We start from the raw sequence: 22,527 nt of genomic DNA, 5'->3' as shown, positions 1-22,527 counted from the left end.
GATCAACCATGCCATAAAGCTAACTGATTGAAGTTGGTCTGGCCAGTTTTGGTTGGTCAAATTGGTTGGTCACTCATCCCCAGTGGGGTAGAATTTAATCGAGCTATTATGAAATATCACTTGTTTTCGGCCAACCAATAAGTGACAGACACATTCCTAGTTCACTCCCTTCTTGAGTTGGTATCTTTGAATACAAAAGTGCATATCCTGTGGTAGAGTTATTTGTCTTTGATTGGCTCAGGGGCCTTACAACATTGGAGTTATGGGGTAGGCATGTGACCTAGGGGAGAAATGATTGTTTCTCACCTTATAAATAGGAAGCCTATTCATGCTCACAGTTGAGGTACTTAGAACTATGGATTCCTCTGTGCGTAGCTCAACACAAGCTCTAGTCTGATTCAAGCATAGGAGGATCGTGTGGTGTCATAGGAGGAGGGTGTTTGGCAGGCACTACCGGCTGTTTATTTTTAGGTTTTTGCAGGTCTGTTCTTTCGTTCCATAGCTTCATTCCTTTTTTTGAAGGTAGCCAAAGGAATGCCTAAAAAGAAAAAGAGAAAAGATAAACCATCATGGACGGCTGAGAGCCAGCAAGCATAGCAAACTCCCCGTACTTTTAACTCTCCGTTAACAAGAAAAATTAAAAAAGCTTGGTAATGGGCTAGAAGATATGTGAATGTTTCATTTGGTTGCTGACAAGTGACGAGTCATTTCCAGCCCTCTTCTGGTTACTTGAATTGGGTGTGAGATAGTGCTGACATGGGGTTTAGGGAGAGTTCTCGAAGTTGGAAAAGGTTTGTTTTTCTGCTCTCTTCCATTCAGCGGGATGGCTATTTAGCCTGTCCTCCCTTCATTCTCGTCCTGGATACTATGGAGAATGATAATGTCCTAAGAATATTATTGTGCATTGCATTTGTCCCCCAGAACTCGGTGGCATTAAAATTGCTATCCGAAAGATAAAGCCTCAGGGGTGTCTACCTTAACTGGTGCTCTGTGTAGACAAAGTGAGAAAGAAAGGTGTCGTCTAGTTTTACTAGAGACGTTGAACTATTTCCAATCTGAAAAGTGCCACATTTCATAGTTTTGGCCAAATACCTTGTCACTAAAGTGGCTGTTCTGTGGGAGCTGCGGCTGGAGGCTGATCATATTCTTGTAGTTTGAGGGAATTTAGCCTCTTCAGATTCCTCACTGGGGTATCCTTCTGTTGGAATTTGGAATTTGGAATTTTTCTACTTAAATTTTTACTTCATTTTTTTCCTTGGAGGTGGAGGGTACATCTAATCATTTTGAGTGCTATTTCTTTAGAACAATATGGCATTCTTGTAAAACTTGGATGAGAATGGGTCATCCCTGGATCAAGCAATTGCTGTACGTAGTGTCTAGAACAAAACATCCATCATTCATGAAAAATGTAACTCTTTTGTTTCTTAGGAAAACTTTGGGAGGTGAAATAAAGTTGTTTGGGATGTCAAGGTTTGTATACCTCTTTCGAAGTTGAATTTATGTTGATACAACTTAGACATGACTTGAACACGGTTTTGGAAAAAGTGAACCTAAAATTTAGGGCAAAAAATGGAGATTGCTTTATAGACTCGAGTCTTTATATATGGATGAATCCTAATGTATTATTATGATATCTTCCTCAGCCTACTAAATCCTTCTAATTTAAATGACTTATCTATGAAGTAGTATTAATATATCAGTAGACACTTCCTATTACAGAAAATGTATCTCCATCGTATCTATTTCCTACATTTTTAGAAATTGGCATATTGTATCTATTTACTACATTTTTAGAAATCGGCATTTTGGTGTCTGTGTTTCTTAGAAAGCTCTGGAGACTCAAAAGTCTTCAAAATAGTATGGACACCCAACAACATTATCTGCCCTTTTGGAACTGCTAGTTTACCCTCTTCAGAACTAATTGTAATCACCAACAAGTCATGGACTTAAAATTTGTTGTAAGATGAGATTCTAAGAGGTTGGAAGCTTAATTTCATAATTTGACAAAAAGGTTTTGGTTTGTTGAACAGGAAGCTTTCTGGCATGTCAACAACTTAGCTGCCACCAATGTCATTGCCCAACTTGAGTTGTACTTGTATCATGTGATCAGGTGAAAGCTCAAAAAAAGTTCATGTCTTTTTTCTATGTTTCTCGTTGGCTCTTATACTTTTGAGTGGATTAAAAAGAAGAATTTGTCTTGCTTCTCTATCTCTCGATTGGATTTGTATGTGCAGAGCTGTTCAGAATGCATATCATATTATTTTTTCTGGCGTCCTTTTGACATCCTTAGTCTCCATATCTTAAGTTTGGGTCGTAGGTGACTTTCCTATCCTCAAAATTGCGATTAAATATCATACTTATCATTTGTCTTGCGGCCATATTTCGTGGACTATTATGTTAAATACCCTCAGGAAGTTTGGTCGATGATAATTTTTGGAACTTTTGGGATGTTTGATACACTACTTCTAATAGGGAGAATTCTGGTGGTCCCTTTATTATATTGAAGTCATTCAGCTTATCTAATGAAGATGATCTCATGATTTAATGTCTAGCTTTCAACTTTACGAGGTTCTTTGTCTTATGTAGTTCGACGTTGGTTATTCATAGTTGGAGTCCATTTTTGAATATAAGCTTTGTTAAGTAAGATTGGGGAAATATGTCCGTATGATCTCTTTTGAGTGAGGGGCACAAATGAAATCCTTCCTCCTCCTCCTCCTTTCGTTTCTTCTTCTGTTTCTTTTATGTATTTTTTCTTTTGCCTTCTTCCTAAGGATTGAAATCGAGAAGCTAGAGGAAGAAGCATGAGGAAGAATTCAAACTTAGGGAAGAAATTTGCAGTTGTGTATGATAAACTAGAGGAAAAAGTGAGGGGATGGAACAAGAATTCGTTTGAGCGCCAGACCCTCGTATGTATAAGGATAAAACGGTACCTTCACATGTGAGTAACATAAGTAAAAGGCCATTTTTTGAGCAAATTTGAATTTTGGACCAAATTTTAGTTGGGCCCCTCAAAAGGGCCGTCCGTATTAGGATCTTATCAATTTATGATGAGATTAATTTGTTAAATCATGGTTGCTGCAGGTAGGAGAGCATGGTAGAGAGGTTTTATTTTGACTAAATCATTAGAAATGCTTATGTAAGTTCGTTCTTTGTGATGTTGAGCAAGTTGTTTAACAACTTTAAGACCACGGTTTAATTTGTTACAGTCATTTGAAACTATTAGATTCTAACGTACTACTAGGATGGAGCACAGCCTGCCCCCTTCCTCATCATTTCTTCGCCTTTCTGATTGAGTTGCACATTCAATTTTTTATCTTTTCCTTTTGAAGCTAGATCTTATATTTCAGTCGTGTTATTTTAAGTTTTCTTTGAAGATAGGTAGGTTTTATTTTTTACTTTTTAATCTATAAATTAGTAGTACTAGATCTCATTCATTCTTTTACCTATATAAGAGTGAGCTTCATTGTAACGTTTGCATCATCATTTCTTTTACTTGGAAAAAGAAGTTTATTCATTTATTGGATTTCACCCTCGTATTTTCTATTTTCTCCTTTTTGTTTAACTAACTTTGAGAATCTCGTTATTGCTTCTGTAATTTTATTTTTAATTTTTCTTGAAGGACATAAGTATAGAATTAAGGAACAAGCCATATCTAGTACAACAATCCCCTCCTAACTATCATGGGTTGCTTAGTGGTAAATAGGAGGTATGACGTTTGATAAAAGGTTAAAATATCGAGTTCAATTCAAGGTGGTTACTTATCTAGGATTTAATATCCTACGAGTTTTCTTGACTCTCAAATGTTATAGGATCAGGCAGGTTGTAAAAAAAAAGTACATCAATCCCCTCCTCCAAAGCAAAGGAGACCCAACGGACCAAACTAGAAGCACTCCTACTAGACACTTCTTCCATCCTACAAGGAACACACAAAAACATGTACAAACTTCTCACTGCTGTCCGAATGAAATTGTAGGTGATTACAAATTCTCGGGCACTTGGAGAAAGAGACCCTTGCACTGGGGGCCAATGCCTCAATCCTCTGCCATACTGGAAGTTCTAGACAACATAATACTAACTTGATGGGCAGTTGAGAAAGAGAGCACCCTCGCACTGGAGGCCAATGCCTCAATCCTCTGCCATACTGAAAGTTCTAGACAACATAATACTAACTTGATTAGCAAAGTTGGCGCCACAATTGAGTTCGACTCAACCAACTAAGGGGAAGGGCAAAAATTGGCCCATAAATTCGAGACAAATTTATGCCTATAGAGGATCGAACGACGTTTCGAGATCAGAGATTGACTAGCAACTACAAATTTTGAGCATAGGCAACATATATCAGAGATCCAAAGCAATATTATTATTATTTTTATTTAATTTTCTCAACATTCAGGATACAGCTAATGCCTTTTATTATTTGTACATTTATGCCTTTTTTTTACATCCTCTGTGTTGACAACTGTTTCTCTCTTGCATGGCTCTTGATTTCTTCAATTGTGGTTTTTATATCCTAACTCTACAAACTGTTTTATCCATAAAAAATAGCATCCGTACTAGTTACTACAAAATAGCATCTGTACTAATTATGTTCTCTCTCTACATACCGTCTCTTTCTCTTGTAAATTGAACCGATCACTGTAGAATTTCTCCTACTTTGAGCAGGTGTTCTCGAAGTATTTACATTTCCCATGTTGCTAAGATGTAGCAGTTGCAAAGACCAGACAGTTTGAATTGAAGTTGTATTCCATAATTTTTCTCTCGAGTAAGCGGAGCTCACCTTGTGGTATTTCATAATATTGCTGCTACTCAAATGTTAATGTTTATAGAAGCAGCATTTCATCTTTGCAAGGCTCATCTAGCGAAGTAGCATGGTCTTGCTCTCAATTTTCATAGAAAGGAGTAACAAGCAACGCAAGTTTACTTCGTTAGGGTAGGGTGATAGCAAAAGTTATCGCAATCAAATTTACTTCAGGTGGTTTGAAATTTGGGAAAGAATTTTGTTATATTTCTGTTACGGATATTTCTCTAGCCTTTCTATTTTGAGTTTTCATATAGTCCTAGTTTATGGCCAGTCCCAACCGTTGGAGGGAGATGATTGTCATTCCACATCTTTCTTACCTAATGTGGTATTTAAGTGGCTTGATCCTTCCACCTCAATAGTTGATTTTTGGGTTATGGTTCTCCAAGATGCTTAAATACCCAACGTTATTAGTCGGTTGTCGACCTTTTGGAAAGGAGTACCGGCAAAGGATTCTAATTGAGTGTTTTCGAGTGAAGTATCGTGGTTTAGTTGTCGGGATATTGGCTTTTTGGGGATGGGATATTGTTAGGAACCAATGGGCTACATTTGTCTTAGATCGATTGGAATGGGATGACAAATATGGTATTTAAGTGGTTTGATTCTCTCACTATAATAATTGGCTTCAAAGGTATGGTTCATCATAGATACTTTGATTGAGACAAAGTGTTTGTGTCGGACATTGATAAGTTTGGACACTCTTCAGACGAAAAAAAAATGTATATTCATTAAATATATATTATTTATTATAATTATATATCACACGGACATGACTTTGGAAAATATTTAACCTAAAAGTTAGGGATAATATAGAATTTCTTATAAACTGAATCCTCATATTTTCAATCAATTATGAAATATTACAATCATATCTCTCTCTAGTTGTAGCAAATTAAATGCTTCTATATCTTAGAAATTGTAATTCCCTTAACTTTGTATGTTCAATGAAATATATTTTATGTTTTACGTTAGATTTACATGTTTTGTCCGCGGAGATGTATTAATTATTTGAATAAAATCAGAACATCAAAGAATAGGAGGAACCTTTCTCATCTCATTCATTTTCAAAGGAAAACCTCCCGTAATAGATACTCTGTTTTTATTACAGAAAGTAATAAACATTAACATTAGTTACATAAATCACTCATTATCATAAATAATCCTCACGTATCTCTTTCATGTGACTGGTGGGCTTTTCTTTACACAACCTTAATGGGCCGTCTTTATACTTTGAATAGACAGTTTGCATTAAAGGACCTTGGAAGATGTTGATGAGCAAGATATCTTACAAAGTAAATGTCTAGTTCTATGTGCTTAGTTTTTGAGTGTAAGATCAGATTGGTGCTGAGATGCACAACACTTAATTGGTCACACCAAAGTATTGCCTTATGTGGTAGCATGGTATTTAGATCAGAAAATAGTGAATGTAGCCATACCAATTCAGTAGCAGCGGTAGCTAAGCATTTGTACTCAGTTTCTGTATTTAATCGAGCAATAATTGTTTGTTTTTTGGGTCTCCAAGATATTAGATTTTCACCAAGAAAAATACAGTAGCCTGATGTAGATTTATGATCATTTGGATCAGGAGCACAATCAAAATCAACATATCCATGTAATGGAAGTGAGGAAGGAACTTATTGATTGTTCCTTTTAAATATCTTAGAATTCGTTTTACCAGCTGCTAATGTATCATGGTTGGAGAGTGTATAAACTGGTTGGCTTTATATACACTAAATGATATTTCTAGTCTAGTGAATGTAGCATATTGTAGGGCTCCCACTACACTTCTATATAACCGAACATCCTGCATTTTCTCTCCTTGATAAGCTGACAGGAAAGGTCCACTGATCAAAGGAGTGGAAATACTTTTTGCACTAATTGTATTTGTTTATCATAGGAGTGGAAATACTTTTTGCACCAACTGGATTTGTTTTCTCTAGCAAATCAAGTGTATATTTAGATTGTGAGATAAAAATACCTCCACAGTCTGGATAGGAGATTTCAATTCCAAGGAAGTAACTAAGAGAACCAAGGTCCTTTAATGCAAACTGTCTATTCAAAGTATTGATTAACTCAGTGATGATCTTTTGTGAGCTTCTTGTAATGATAATATCATCTACATAGGTTAAGATGTTGCAAGATTCACCATGATGATGTCTAAATAACAGAGAAGAGCCAACTTTAGAAGAAGAGAATCCCAATGAATGAAGAAATGAACTTAATTTTTCAAACCACGCTTGAGAAGCCTGCTTCAAGCCATATAAAGCTTTTCAAAGTTTGCATACTAGAGGAGTATTCTTATTTTGAACAAAACCAGTGGGTTGTTCCATATAAACATTCAACTTGATGTATAGACTAGCCTCGACTAAGAGCTAAGGTCAATAAAACTTGTATAGTTGTAGGCTTTATAACAGGGTTGTATGTTTCAGTATAGTCTATCTTGAAATTGTTATTTAGTCCTAAGGGCTTTTTAGTCTTTTATTTAGCGTCTGCTGTCTAGGGTTTCTCTCAGTTTGGTTATTTATACATTATACCTGTCATGTGTTGAGTACTGTGTATCAGAAAATTAAGAATAAAAATCTCTCATCGTGGTTTTTCTCCCTGATCTAGGGTTTCCACATAACTCTGTCTCTTTTCTCTCTTCTACCTTTTTTTTCAATATGGTATTAGAGCATGGCGATGAAACCCTGGCTGTCATCGATGAGAACAAACCAGAGACTTCGACAACAACCTCTATTGGAATGGGTGGAGCCATGAACGCCAAAGTTGCCGTAGCCATACAAGAAGCCATTGAGCATTATCTCCACGCTGCGCTGCCTCAAATCATCCAATCAATGTCAGATCCGAGCTCTAGCCATTGGACATCCTCAGCCGACCCGATCGATCAAACCCACAAAGCCGATCGAAGCTCCAGTCGCACGGATCCGAGCTCCAGCGTCGCGATCCAATCGCCGGCATCCCTCCCTTACACAGCCGTCGATTGTGACTCCTTCGCTCGCGACCCAGCCGATCCCTTGCGCGTCAGTTCTCCTCAGATCCAATTGGCACAGGGAAACTTCACCACGGAGCCATCGATCACGATGCAGCCGCCAGCCATTGGTGTTTCCTCGCAGCCCTTGTTCGCGACCCAGCTGCCAATCTTCGATCTGTAGCCCCTGTTCACGAATCAGCCGCCAGCCACAGTTCTCCTGTCGGACCGATCCTCCGCCGCGTGGATGACTCAGACCCTCCTGCTGTCTTAGCCATTCCAGCCAAGACCGGTCCAACCGAACCCGGTCCAGCCGAACCAACATATTCAGACCATGCCATTCCAGCCTAGCCCCTCCTTTGGTCCATCCTCCAGCCAAAATGAGACCATTTTTTCAGGGATTTATGGGCAAAACCAACTACGACAAATTTTGGTGGAACTGTTGGTTTTCATCAACAATTGGCAAACTTACAGCAGCAGATATTGCACTTGGAATAGTTGTTAGATCCACGGCAAGTCCTTCGACTGGCTTTCATCTACATACACATTCAGACTTCCCTTTATGCTCAGAAACACCACTAAATGCTTACTCTACTTTATCTGTAACAAATATTATGTCTGGTTCTGTGGGAAACTCTGTAGGGATTTCTATTGGAAAGAAACTTAACGGCCAAAATTACTTCTCTTGGTCCAATTGGTGAAAATGGTCCTTGAGGGACGACACAAGTTCGGGTATCTAACTGGAGAGATACAAGACCAAACCCTGGAATTCACTCTTTCTCATATAGGCAAAGTAGATGAGTAGTTTCCTTAAGTGCTAACTTGGAAACTTGAAAAATGGGCCCCATCCTGTCACTAGCTTGAGAAGGACATGGTTTATGGTTGGACCATAAACAAATTGTTCATTAGAAGATCTGTGGTACTTAAGGAGATATAGGTAATTATAAGGGTAAAACAGACTTCTGACCCAACTGTAATTACGGATAACTTGTGAAGGATTTACGTGTAATAGTTATATCCATAGACGCAACAAATCCTACAGTGCATAAGAGTGCAACTATAGGTATATAGTGATTTTTCCTATAGTTAATGAATGAATATTAATTAATTAAAGAGTTTAGTTAATTAATTTTGTATCACAGGAGCTTTTTATAGGTAGATTCATAAGATTCCCTTGCTAGCTTGTAATGGACCAATAAGGATCAAAGATATTGAAAGAATGATTTGAAATGTTCAAATTTAGATAAATTAAGGAAGCATATATTTATTGTATTTAATATAATTAATATAAGCATTAATGTATACAGATACATAATTATTATATAGTTAATTTGAATGAGATTTAGATTAAAACTATATATATATGAGAGAATTAATGTATTTTAATATGATTTAAATGCATTAACCATTTAACATGAATATGATTCAAATAAATAATCATATTAATGTAAGATATTAAAATGTTTAACAAATTAGGTTTTAACCTAATAAGGTATAAGGGAAAAACTTGAACACTTTATTTATTTTCTTTTTTTTACGTATTGCTTTGCTTATTCCTCAAAGTAACAAATAAGTGTTATCCGAAAAACTTTTCTCTTTTCCCATCTCCTTATGATCTTTCTATAAAGGCTTCTATAAGCTAGATCTCTACTTGAAATATAGCAAGGAAGATTTTGTGGAGAATTCACCCTCAATTCAAGAAGAGGAATCTTGTTGCGAAGAGTTCAAAAAAAGTAAATTTTTATATGCTTAACTTTACTCTTTTCATGTTAAACATTGTTTTTAATTCCATCAAGAACCAAAACATGAAATTCAATCACTTCCGCTGCGGGATTGAACTGTTCGATCCCTTCAGGAACCATACACTTTTTACACTCCGCGGTAATCTGACTTAACATTATCAATCATTGGACACATACATACCTCGTTCAGGATCTTAGTGATCGATAAATGTTAAAGATTACCTCTTTGAAGTTGACCCTAAAGGTGAACTTACCTTCATGAACATTGATTAAGGCCCTACCAGTGGCCAAGAATAATTGACCAAAAATTATAGGGACCTTTGAATCCTCCACCACTTCCAAAACTATAAGATCAGCAGGAAAGATAAATTTATCTATCTTGACAACACATCCTCCACTATACCATAGGGGTATGTGAGAAAACGATTGACTAATTGTAACGAAATAGTAACCTTTTGCACCTTGTCTTGTCCAAGGTTATTGTACACAAACAAAGACATTAAATTTATTGACACCCCTAAATCACATAAAACACGTTTTAAAACACATGTTACCATGGCACATGGAATAGTAAAACTCTTTGGGCTCATCAATTTTTGTGGTACCTTTTCTGTAAGATCTGCGACATTCCTCTGCCAGATTCACCATCTCGTATTTCTCAAATCTCTTCTTCTTGGATAGCATTTTCTTCATGAACTTCATAGAATTAGGCATTTGTTCTAGTGCATCAGCGAAAAGTAAATTAATGCATAACTTTTTAAACTACCTAAAAATTAAAAAAAAAAAACTATGTATTAAACTTTTTTTTTTTGAAACTGTTGAGGGAAAGGGATGTTCATATGAATAACAGAATCATGGTTAGAATACTTCCCTAAATATGACAACGTAGGCACGCCCTTTTCTCTTTTCTCAACTCTTGTATCCTCTTCCTTCTTGTTTTCCCATCTTTTAGGCTCCAGCTCAGCCTGCACAAGCACCTCATCCACCATAAGCTCTACCAAAAGTGTACCACTCTGAAGAGTCACGACCTTGCACTGCTTCTGGTGCTTCCCCTTAGTGCAGCTAGAGGACTTACCATTGTGCATGGTATTGATTTTAAAGGCAATCTGACTTATTTGGATTTAATTTTTCTGAATGGTCTTTCATGGATTATCAATGAGGCCATCAGTGCCTTAAATGTGTTTACCTCATCCAACTCATGAATTCTTGCCACTCTAGAAGTAGCTCTCTTTTATAGTCAGATGTAACTCACAATGGCCATGTCTACCAACAATAGTGTAGATGCTGCAACTATCTTGGAGAAGATGGATCATTCTGCAGCTGCATTCAAGATGGACTTTCACAAGAGCATCTTACTAAATTAAAGGATGCTAAGAACGACTAAATGTGAGACTAATTAATTTATTCAATTTCTTTGTCAAGATTAAGTCAACATCACCATCCTTAGTTTGTGACAAATAATGTCAGTTAGTATATGCCAAAATAGCATAATGGTTATTGATATATGTACTCCTCTTAAGATTGTAAGTTCAAATCTCAATACTTCACTTTCACTCATTAGAATGATCTCTGAATAGTAAAATTATCAAACCAATTCCCAAAGGCATCAAAATCTTGATATGCAAAGTGCACGCATCAAATTGTAATATAATTAAAACGAACTTGGCCGAGTATCGTCCTCAGAGAATCGATTTGATAATCTTGTAACTATTCAGAGATCATTCTAGTTTTATTTAGGGGACCAACTTGTGATGCAAAATAATCTAAACTAATTTAAGAAAGTAAATAAAAAGATTAAGTATGGAGATTATCAACTAAGAGACATCCTAGGGTATATATTTCATAAATGAAATTACTAAACTTAATTGCTTTAATTCTTGAACAAACTAACACAACACCTAGATCTGGAATGCTATTTTTTTTTTTTTTTCTAAAAATATGGATTGCCCCTTTCAAAGTCAATCTTTTCTTTCACCTAATTACTACTTCTTAATCTCTTGAAACTAGACAATTTAGACTAAGCATTAGAAATATCATCAATAATCTCTACCCTTTTTTCTATTACATTAGTATTTTCAAACGATAGCCTAGCATGCATGATCTAATCTAAATCTTCTTGTTACAATAAGATGATAGACCATGAAATCATTCAATTATTGACTAAACAATCAGTATTGATGATAATAGAAAATAAGATCACAAAAGTGTTTAGAAATAATCTAAAGAATTCATCTAGCCTCACAACAATGAAAGATCAGTTGAATATGGCTTCCATTGAAAGAGCAAGACTTAGAATACATAAATACAGTGAAGAATCAAAGACACAAAAGGAAAAGAAAGGTGTTATCCAACATTCGATTTCAGTTTTTGAGGTAGAATCATGCATCCAACGCTCTTTAATCGTCTCAAGCACAAAAGACCCCCTGAAATATGATCAGAACTTTCTCTCTCACACCTCCAAAACCTTAAGACTCGATACTCAAAACGGTTGGAAACCCTAAGATTCTATAAACAAAACTTCCCAAAAATACCGTGGCATTGTGATGTTACAGTATTGCTATGCAACCTTCGACGATCTTCAATTGTAGCACCGCGACGTTGCCTAAAACATGCTTCTGGGTTTGGGCGCCTAAGAACATTTCCAAGGCTGGCACCACACCTTCATCCTCAAAACCAACAACCTCTTAATCCATCCCCCAGCCCCCTCGCTGATGATACGATGTAATTATTCCAACAAATATACTTCGGTCGGTAGAAATTTCGATCGTCCACCTCCTTACCCTTTATCTAGCACCTATTCATTTCCTCAAATCACCCCTTCCCTTGCTCTAAGGCCAACTCATTTGGATCCTACACTCTTAGCTCCATTGGTTGTGGTTTTCCCTTAATAACCAGTGCTCTCAAGATCATCCTTACCACTGTAGGAAAAACCCAAGTTAGAGAAGCCATCATAGGACCACGCGAGGAGAAGGTCCGTCTCAATAGTCCTGAGTTGTGAATGCATCCAACAAAATCATGCACCAGTTATCTGGTTGGCGCTAGCGAGGCGAGAAGAAGGGATGAGTGAGAAGTGTTCGGAGAAATCTTGGAGGCAATGCAACCATTGAAAAGCTTCGACGAGGAGGGAGTGGTTAACCAGCCAAGCAAAGAGTCAGTTGGGTAAAGAAAGGAAGTTTCGTTACAAGGGACTGTCCCTACGGCGAGTGGCCCTGAAGCATTGACATCACATATGCCAAGCTCTGTTAGTGCTAAGGTTGGGCATGTGATGAAATTATTCGTCAAGTTCGAAAAGAAACAGATGGAAAAGAAGAAGAATGCTGAAGAAAGAAAGTAGCTGTAAGGCCTGAGCAAAAGGATTTGGAAGAAGAGAGGATAGACCAGCAGCCGATCTTGAAGAAGTAGAAGAGATGGCGCCCCTTCAATGAAGGAGCACCAAAGCAAGGGAGGTGTGGCACACCTCAAAAGCACAAGAAGAAGAAGTGATTCTCCTCGCTTTCTTTATGGAGCGATTGGCGTTCCAACTAGCTGAGAAATCAAAGAAAGAAAAAGAAATATTCCAAGACCTAAGGAAGGAAGCACAGAGTCTCAATGCGACGAGTTTTAAGGAGAAGTCCGCGATGAGGAAATTGAAGAAGTCAACAAGGCGACAAAGACTAGACCCATAGAGTCTGAAGAAATGGATAGCACAGATAGAGCCACGATGAAATTTGAGAAGGAGATAAGAGAGGAAAGTGATGCGGAGAAAAGGAGATAAAAAAGGAGAAAGCTCAACGCATCACCAAAAGTATTAAAGAAATTAGGAAGGAAAAAAGAAAGATGACGGCAGAGGAAGAGAAGAAAAGATAGGGTGCAATAAGGAAAGAGCAGCTAAAAAATCCAGAAATTTAGGTAACGAGTAGAAAGACTATGCTGAGAAAGAGAGAAGAAAAAGAAGAAGGGAGTAGAGCTTCGTTGGCCTTGAAGAGAAAAGAAAAGAAAAAGGAAAAGTAAAATTTAGGTTGAGGCTGGGAAAGTGCCTAAAAGGGGATCACCATTACTGTTAGAGATGGGTTTTTTCCCTGAGACCACCCCACTACTCGCGTTCATAATGAATGTTATCAACACCTCGAGATGGTGAAACTTTTGTGAAGGACCTTGAAATCTCAAGCAAAATGCAGTCCATGTGTTCTATGAAGAGACCCTTTAATCTAGGAAATACATCGCTCAGATAGGCACCGAGAAAGTTGGTTTCGGCACTAAGAGGATAAACACGCTTTCCAACCTGCAAAATGACTTTGAGGCTGAAGGGAATAGAATGATCGAAGAGCCAACACGTGAAGAAATGAAAGATGTGTTAAGAGTGTTGGCTAAGCCAGGATCGAAGTGGATCACCTCTGCTAAAGGGATCACGACACTATTTCCACATAGCCTAACTTCGTAAGCAAATGCATGGCTTTGTTTTATCAAAAAGAAGTTTCTCCTAACCAAGCACGATAGCTCCGTTTCAAAGGTCGAGTAATGATTAATTTATTGCATCATGCGATGTATCCCTATGGATGTTGGGCGCTTCATCGCAGCCCAAATGAGGGCTATATTTTTCAAACCTAGGGGGCAAAAATTCTTCCCCTTTCTTGTAACAAGGCTGTGCGCTACCCAAAGTGTTTTTGAAGATGAAGAAGAGGTGCCTATAAGGGGAACCATTACAAACAATACTCTCCAAAGACTGTTGAAGGATTTACCGCTTCAACCTAAGGTGGTTAAGAAAGAAAAGACTAAGAAATGGCCTTCTTAGTCGCAAACAACACCCCCAGCGCAGCCTCCCTAGCCTGAAAGAAGGAGGTTGGTTAAAAAGTTATTTGAATAAACCGCACCAAACACTGAAGAAGAAGAATTAATTAGCACACCTTCTTCGCCCGTTGAAAAAGGGAACCTGATTGCACCACCTTGGGCTGAGGATAAAGAAAGACCGCTCTCCCTCCGCCTTGATTTGACTAAAAAAAAGATTGAAGTAAGTGAAAGAGAAATCTCCCCCCGTAGCTTAGGCAGCAAACTCTTTCACCACGCTACACTGAAACTGAGGATGAGATCATTTATTTGCCTCAAAGGAAATTGATAAGGGAATCTCCAAGGCTGTCATTTGACCTAAATGAATACCCTCTAATCCTCCCTCCCTCCCTTACTGCTTGAATCAAGGGAGCAAACTCCACCGCCACTGCCAGAAGAAAACAAGGGCAAGACTCCAATTTCTAAGGAGATTATGATTGTAGGTTTCATTTAGCCACTGTCTATTACTGATGACCCAAGCCTCCTTCACCTTACTACTTTTCAAATAGGAGAAAGATTAGGCATTGGTGAGGATGGTAAGCACCCACCACACATCGAAGAATGAACTCAACACAATATTCCTCCTACACCCAAAGAAGAACCAGCTGATATGGATTTTGATGACTTGTGCAGGTTCTTGCATGACAACCTCCAAGAACCAATCCTGGGGGGTCTTGACAAGTTTTCATGTAAACAAGACACAATTTTGCAATAACAATGAGAGCTCGTGCATTAACAAGTCGAGCTGCGAGAGTATGTTCAATGGAAATCTCAACAAGTCCAGCGGCAACAGATCTTAATGTGGAACTTCATACGACATTAGACGCAAAGGCAACATAAGCAATTTTGTTTCAAACTTACATTCAAGAAGTTCTTGCTCAGCTCCTTATAGACTTGCTATTCTGCCGCATCTCCAACAACCCTTATAGGTTCCAAGAGAAGTTTTCCCTCCTTCACCAAATGACAACAACAATGTGTGCAAAAATTAAAATTTGGGAGTGTCTTTAATTTTTATATTTCATTCAATGTTTTGTATGCATTGATCGCTTCATGTTAATTAATTGCATTGAATGAATTTGCCAGTTCAATCCATTTTCCTTGTGTCTTTTCCTTGCACTAATTTCTTGCTTATATTTACTGCTTTTTTAGTATTTCTCCTTGCTTTAATGCGTTTTTCCATATGACCTCAATGATGATACATGTGCTAATCAATACCAAGATTTGTTATGATAAGTCTCTAAGTACGTAAACCTTAGGACTTTGCCATAGGTAACATTTCCCGAAATTAGTATGATTGCAAGTTTTACCTCAAACCTCATTTGCACAATTTTTTCAAGGCTATTACATAATTCGATTTCAATAGCGAGGACCTTACCAACTTCTAAATTTGGGGGTGGGAGAGGTTTGAGCTAAATGCGTTATGTTTTTTTGAAAATCTCCTTGTTCATTTTTTTTACATATTTATATAAAAAAAGTGTCGTTGAGATTGGAACCTGCTCGTAGTTGGATGTCCGAATGACACCCATGGGGGAAGCTTAAACGAAGGTGCAAATCATGATCAACGTACGAAGAAAACAATTATAACTCCACTGCCTACTAAAAGAAAATGGTAAAGCAAGAGTTGAGTTTGGAAAGGGATCTTTCTTGCAGTGGATGTCTACATTATTGGGTTTTATGCCCTAAAACTCGTAGATAGTAAATGTAAATAATTGAATGTCATCAATAAAGGATGTTATTTCAATAAGTGTTATTGATTGTGTTGTATGCCTTTTGTCTTAATAACCCTAAATCCAATAAACTAATATCCTAGGCTGTCTTATTGAGTCTTGAACTATATCTGGAGATATACAGGGATCAATGATCAAGATACAACCTAAAGGGTTTATAGTATAAGGATAAGGCTAGGTATCTTATCTTGGTGATACTATGGATATGACCCACTTTGTATTTGATACAAATGCAATGATCCAACGTGTTCATGTAGGTGACATGCGAGTGGAGGTATCCTATGCAATGAGGTTGCATAAGACCAGATCGTGAAATAGTAACCACTAGTTATAATATTGTTGACTAGTTAGGTTTCTATTTCAATAGAATGACCTAGGCAATTTGGTCTTAATCCTGAGTGTATTATGAACTCCTGTTCACGAGAGATTCTCCTTTGATTTGTACGGGTGAGAGTGACCAATTTTTCGATTAAATAAGCCTACTATTTTGGGGACAAGACCGAGTGGGGAGTTGAGAATATAATAATACATGACAGATTTCACTCCTTCTCGACTTTAGGGTAAGTAGATGAGTGATCCCTTAAGTGGTATTTCCAAAACTTGAGAAAAGGGTCCTACCTTCTCAGTGGTCCGAGAGGGGTTTTTGTTTAATGGTTGGACCATAAATAGGTTGTTTCTAGAGGAGTACTGGTACTTAAGGTGTTAGTGTTGAAAATGCACAAGTGGAAACAATTTGGATCTCAAGCACTCTAATTCCATCAATTTTAGTAATTTAGCAAGTGTTCATGTTAAAGAAATAGAGTTTAAGAAAATTATATCTTTGAAGAACTCTTCATTCCTTCAATTTCAGCTTAAAATCTTCACTCCAATTGGTTGTAGGCCACCACTTGATCCTCCATACTATCCTCTAGGACCTTCAATTGGATTATAGGATAGAAAATGGGAATGTATTAAGGGAATATTGGAGAGAAAGTTTTGATTTGGTATTCAATGGTTGAAGATAAAAACTCAGCCAATTATTCTGTTGCATGTCTTAATCTCTTAACAAATTAAACTGTTTTTTGTTCAACCATGCAATTAGATTGTATGAACACTTGAGACCAAACATATCAACATTTAGTGGAAATTTTGGTGCCCAAAGTAGGAAAACCACACTATGGTTTTATTTTCCAACTTAATGGATTTAAAAATTATTTTCAAATTTTGAAATTCAAATTTCAATTTAATTGATTTTTAATAAAAAAAACAATTTGAAATCTAATTTCAAAATTTGTAAAATTTATAAAATTAATTTTAACCAAAAATTAATTCTAATAATTGTATTTTAATTAAATTAATTTTAACCAAAAATGAATTCTAATAATTGATTTTTAATAAAATTAATTCCTAATAATTAATTAAATATTTAATTAAAAAATTGATATCAAATACCAAATTATTAAACCACCAATTCCTAATATATGAATCCCCATTCATGTAATTAATATTTAAATCACATCTAAATATTTTTCAATTCTCCAATTTCGTTTAATTTGATAATTAAATGTTTAATTATATCATATTTAAGTAATAATTTCCTTAATTCGAATTTGAACTTTTGAAATTTTCTCATCACTCTTTCTAAGGTTTAATCCGTTTGTGAGCCAGTAGAGAGACCTAATGGACCTATAGATCATGGGCTCCAATGATACAAGATTAATTAGCTAAACTCTTTAAATCAAATTAATCAACATTCATTAACTATCGGGTTACTCTACTAAAGCCCAGTAGTTGCACTTCCCTCACTGTAGAGATATTTCTGTTCACTTGATATAACCATAATTAGTAAGTCAATCCTTCACAGGTCTTTTGTAATAACGGCTGGGAAAAAAGCTGTTTTACCCTCAAGATTACATCTTGCTCTTTAAGTTCTATTGATCTTCTAATGAACAATTGGTTTGTGATCTAATCATCAAACCGAGTCCCATTCAGACCAATGAGAGGGTGGGACCCCTTGTTCACGACCTTGAGTCAGCACTTAAGGGAACAACCTCTCTACTATCCCTAAAAGTGGGTAGAAGTGAATTTCGTCTTGCATCCTATATCCCCAGTTATCTACCCTGTCTTACTCCTGAAATGAGGGGCTTATTGAGCCGACATCATTGGGTCACCCATGCAAATCTAACGATAATCCCGAATAAATAGGAGTTCATAGTTAGCTTAGGATTAAGGTCAAGTTACATAGGTTATCACTTTGAAATAGTCAGTCTTATACAATAAACAACGTTATAAAGTAAGAGTGACTTATTTCTTTGTCTGGTCTTATAAAATCTTTTTGCGCAGGAAACTCTCACTCGCATGTCTCCATATGAACGATTTAGGATCACATTGTTTGTAATAACTACAAAGTGGGTTGCATCCGATAATGTTTCCAGAATAAAGTACCTAGCCTTATCGGTATACTATAGACCGTTTTGGCTATCTACTCGAACTTGATTCACTCTTATGTCTCTACATAAAGTCCAAGTACTCATGTAATAACCATGGATCTTAGTTTATTGGATTTAGTTTCTTTCTAAAATGAAATGAGCAATTCATACATTCAATAACAACATTATTGAACAAAACCTCAATAACATATTTATTGATAACAGAATAAGTTTAATTGTTTACAAACCACGAGTTTATGACATTAAAATCCAACACAAGGATACAGAGATAACCTAGGGGTAAAATGGTAATTTGACCTAGTTGGTGTTACCAACACTCGTGAAGGACTAACTTGCTGTCATTGTATATATCTGTGGACACAGAAATATATCTGCAGTGAGAAGAGTGCAACTGTGGATCTTTAGTGAAGTGTACCCATAGTTAACGAATATTGATTAATTTGGATAATGAGTTTAGCCAATTAATCTCATATCATTAGAGCTTCTGAACTGTAGGTCTATGAGGTTCCTTTCCTTGCCTGTAAAGGAAATTTTGGTATCTATATCTTGAATAGAGTTTGAAAATTCAAATTCACTTAGGAAAAGAATATAATGTATAATGATACATTATAATGTAAAGTCTATATTTTAATTAAACTTTAGAACATAAATTTAATTTTGGATATGATTAGATATTAATTTATGTGAGAATTAAATGTTTGTAGGAGCACAAATATTAAATTAATATGAATTGGATTCATATTAAAACCGTAAGTTAAAAATTATTGTGTATTTGATGCACAAATAAAACTATAGGTTAAGAGAGAGATACGATTGTATATGATTCAAATTTAGGCTAAATTAAATACAATCAAATAGAATTAAATAATTATTTAATTTAATTTAATTAATTGAATTAAAACTTTAGGTTATGTGAGAGATGTTTCATTTAAATATGATTTGAATGAAATCATAAATATTAATTATTAAATTAATTAAGATGGTTCTATTTCTCAATCTTTTTGACTTTCTCCTATGGAACTGACCGGTAAAACTACATTAGCCATGGATACGATTCAATAATAAAATGGAAGCCCTTTTGAAAGAAGCTATTTAGGAACAACTGGAACGTTTTTTACATTTTAATTAAAAGTTAACTCCCACGTAGGGAGTTAGCAGGAATGTGGGATGACTCTCATGTTTCACTCTCTCTCTCTCCTTAATTAAAATCTGCAAAATGTACTGTTTTGTAAGTAGTGAGGGATTTGATCTCAAAAGACACATAAGAGTTCTGGTGTCGCAGCGGTGCAACGTTGCTCACGACGTTACAATGCTCTGGCAATGCGATGTTTGGGCTGCGTTGCACGCGGTTCGACTGCAGTTCAGGGTGGTTCAATCCAGTTCAGCTGGTTTAAAGTGGTTTGGTTAATTTTGCATTGGGTTGGCTCGGTTCATGGTTCAGGGTCCGGTCAAAGCGGTTTGGGTCGGTTTGAAGCAGTTTGGGTTTGTTCGAGTTGGCCTGGTCCGTTTTTAGAGCGATAGAAGTTTATTTTAGGATAAAATTAGCATAATTATTGTAATTTATTACTTTATTTTATCCTAGGAACCAAATTACTGGTTCATTTTCTATTTAAATACTTAAAGGATGTCATAGATAAATCTCACCATAGATTAAGCATATTCATACATTTTTATATGTTATAAGTGTTATAATGTGTAGTTTTAATGCTTAATGTGGATATGATTTCATGAGCTATTTAATATATTTTGATATGTTAAATATATGAATTTGGAAAAACATGATGCATAACATTACTTAGATAAATATAAAGAGTTATATTTATTAATGTCTTGTACATGCTTGGGGGATTTTCAAACGTTGTTTAATATAAATGTTATATTAATAAAGTTGAAAATCAATTTGCATTGAGCATGACACATCCATAATTTAATATAATTGTTATATTAAAGTCATGAAATGCATGTAATATTGTTTTTTTATTAATTAGAATTTGATTGTTAATCAAGTAAACCATATAATGCATGATTATAGGGCTAATAATTATTTTTGCAATAGTTATAGAATTAATTTTTAATAATCATCAACCTATAATTAAGAGTTGTATGCAAATTTAGGATCTTAGGGAATTAGATTTATTTTTAAAATGTTTAAAATTAATCTAGACTTTAGATCACAATAGTTCTAATAAGATTATAATTACGTCCTATTTTGTTTGAATAGTTTTAAAATATGACTAATAGGACAAACATGACTTTAGGTTATAAGGGAACTCTACCAGTGAAGTTCTGTCTAGGTTGAGGGTTCTTAATGAAACACTTCCTACCTGGGAACTGATTTGGAACTTGAGTTGAATTAAGCTTAATCTTATTAACATACATTGTCACTAGGTTAATTATATGGTTTAATTCACCTAGAACATTAAGTAAAAACTTATTATAAGATTTATAATAGGTATAAACTTAGATAGATTCATTAGTCGGAATTTAACCAAGTATAATAAAAACCATAAATTAATAGAACACTTTAGTGGGAGAAAAATGGTATATGGGATATATCAATTTTTAGCTCTCACATCCCAAAGAGTTCACATTGTGAGATCCATGCTTTGCTTCGTGTCACCTTGGACATGACCTTCCTTTGGAAAGTGTTTGCATGGGTCAATCCCACGGTGAATAGGAAAAATATTCATAGTAAGTGGGAGAAGGACGCGTATCAAAGTGTCCTAGGGTCTTCTCCATTAGGTTGCATCATGAGATTCTTATAATCCGCCGCCTGCGTGTCGTCCTAGAGTGACCATCCCTTCGGAGGGTCTGATCATAGGATTCGAAATAACGCAAAATTCAGTAATGGATAGGGTTTCTTAGGTTAATCTTCAACAATTGTCTTTCCTTACGGTAACTTGTTGAAACTTACCTCTGGGATCCGAAAATAGTAAGGCCATATTTACAGGATGAATTAACTAGTTAATAAATTATTGACCGAAAAATGGTAGCTAATAACTATACGAATAAGAGTTATTCTGGTATTAGTAATGAGCTGAGATTGTCTCAATTCAGGGAAATGGTAGCTGATCATCCTTCGGTGGCTGTTGCTCTAAACCTCTGAAGTATCGTTGCAAAAATTAAATCAATAGTTTAATTAGGGTTCTGTGGTTGCTTGCTTAATTGATTGGATATATATATATATATATTTTGTAGTGGGTTAAGGCAAATATAACTAATATGGTCAATTGTTTGTTATTCGTTTCAGCATGTCTTGCACAATAATTTCGTTGCTTAATAATGAAAAACTAATCGGTGAAAATTATGCTACATGAAAATCTAACTTGAATACGATTCTAGTTACAAATGATCTACGGTTTATCTTAACGGTGGAATGTCCTCCAATCCCCGCTCGTAATGCATCCCAAGCATTAAGAGATGCTTATGGCCGCTAGATGAAAGCCAATGATAAAGTCCGAGTCTATATCTTAGCAAGACTGTATGACGTTCTTAGCAAGAAATACGAGGCCATGATCACTACATATCAGATCATGGAGTCCCTCTAGGAGATGTTTGGACAACCGTCCTTTAATATCTGACATGTGGCTCTTAAGTACATTTATAATGCGCGCATGAAGGAAGGTCAGTCATTGAGAGAACATGTTATCGACCTGATGGTCCTCTTCAATGTCGTTGAGATGAACGACGCGGTTATTGATGAGAAAATTCAAGTGTCCTTTATTTTGGAATCTCTTCCGTAGAGTTCCATCCAATTCCATAGCAATGCGGTTATGAATAAAATAGAGTACATCATGACTAACCTTCTGAATGAGTTATAGACTTATCGGTCTCTTATGAAATGTAAAGGGTCGATAGAAGGAGAGGGAAATATTGCCCATTCCAAGAAGTTCTACAAGGGTTCATCCTTTGAAAACTAAGTCAGTTCCTTCATCTTCTTGTTCTAAGAAAATCCAGAAAAAGAAAGAAGAGCAGGGAAGGCTCCCGCTGTTGGGAAAGGCAAGGCCAAGGCCAAAGTGGCTAAAAAGTACAAGTACTTCCACTGCAATGTGAATTGTCA

The sequence above is a fragment of the Benincasa hispida genome, chromosome 5, assembly GCF_009727055.1.
Source record: "Benincasa hispida cultivar B227 chromosome 5, ASM972705v1, whole genome shotgun sequence".
Taxonomy (NCBI): Eukaryota; Viridiplantae; Streptophyta; class Magnoliopsida; order Cucurbitales; family Cucurbitaceae; genus Benincasa; species Benincasa hispida.
This window is presented reverse-complemented; position numbering follows the sequence as displayed.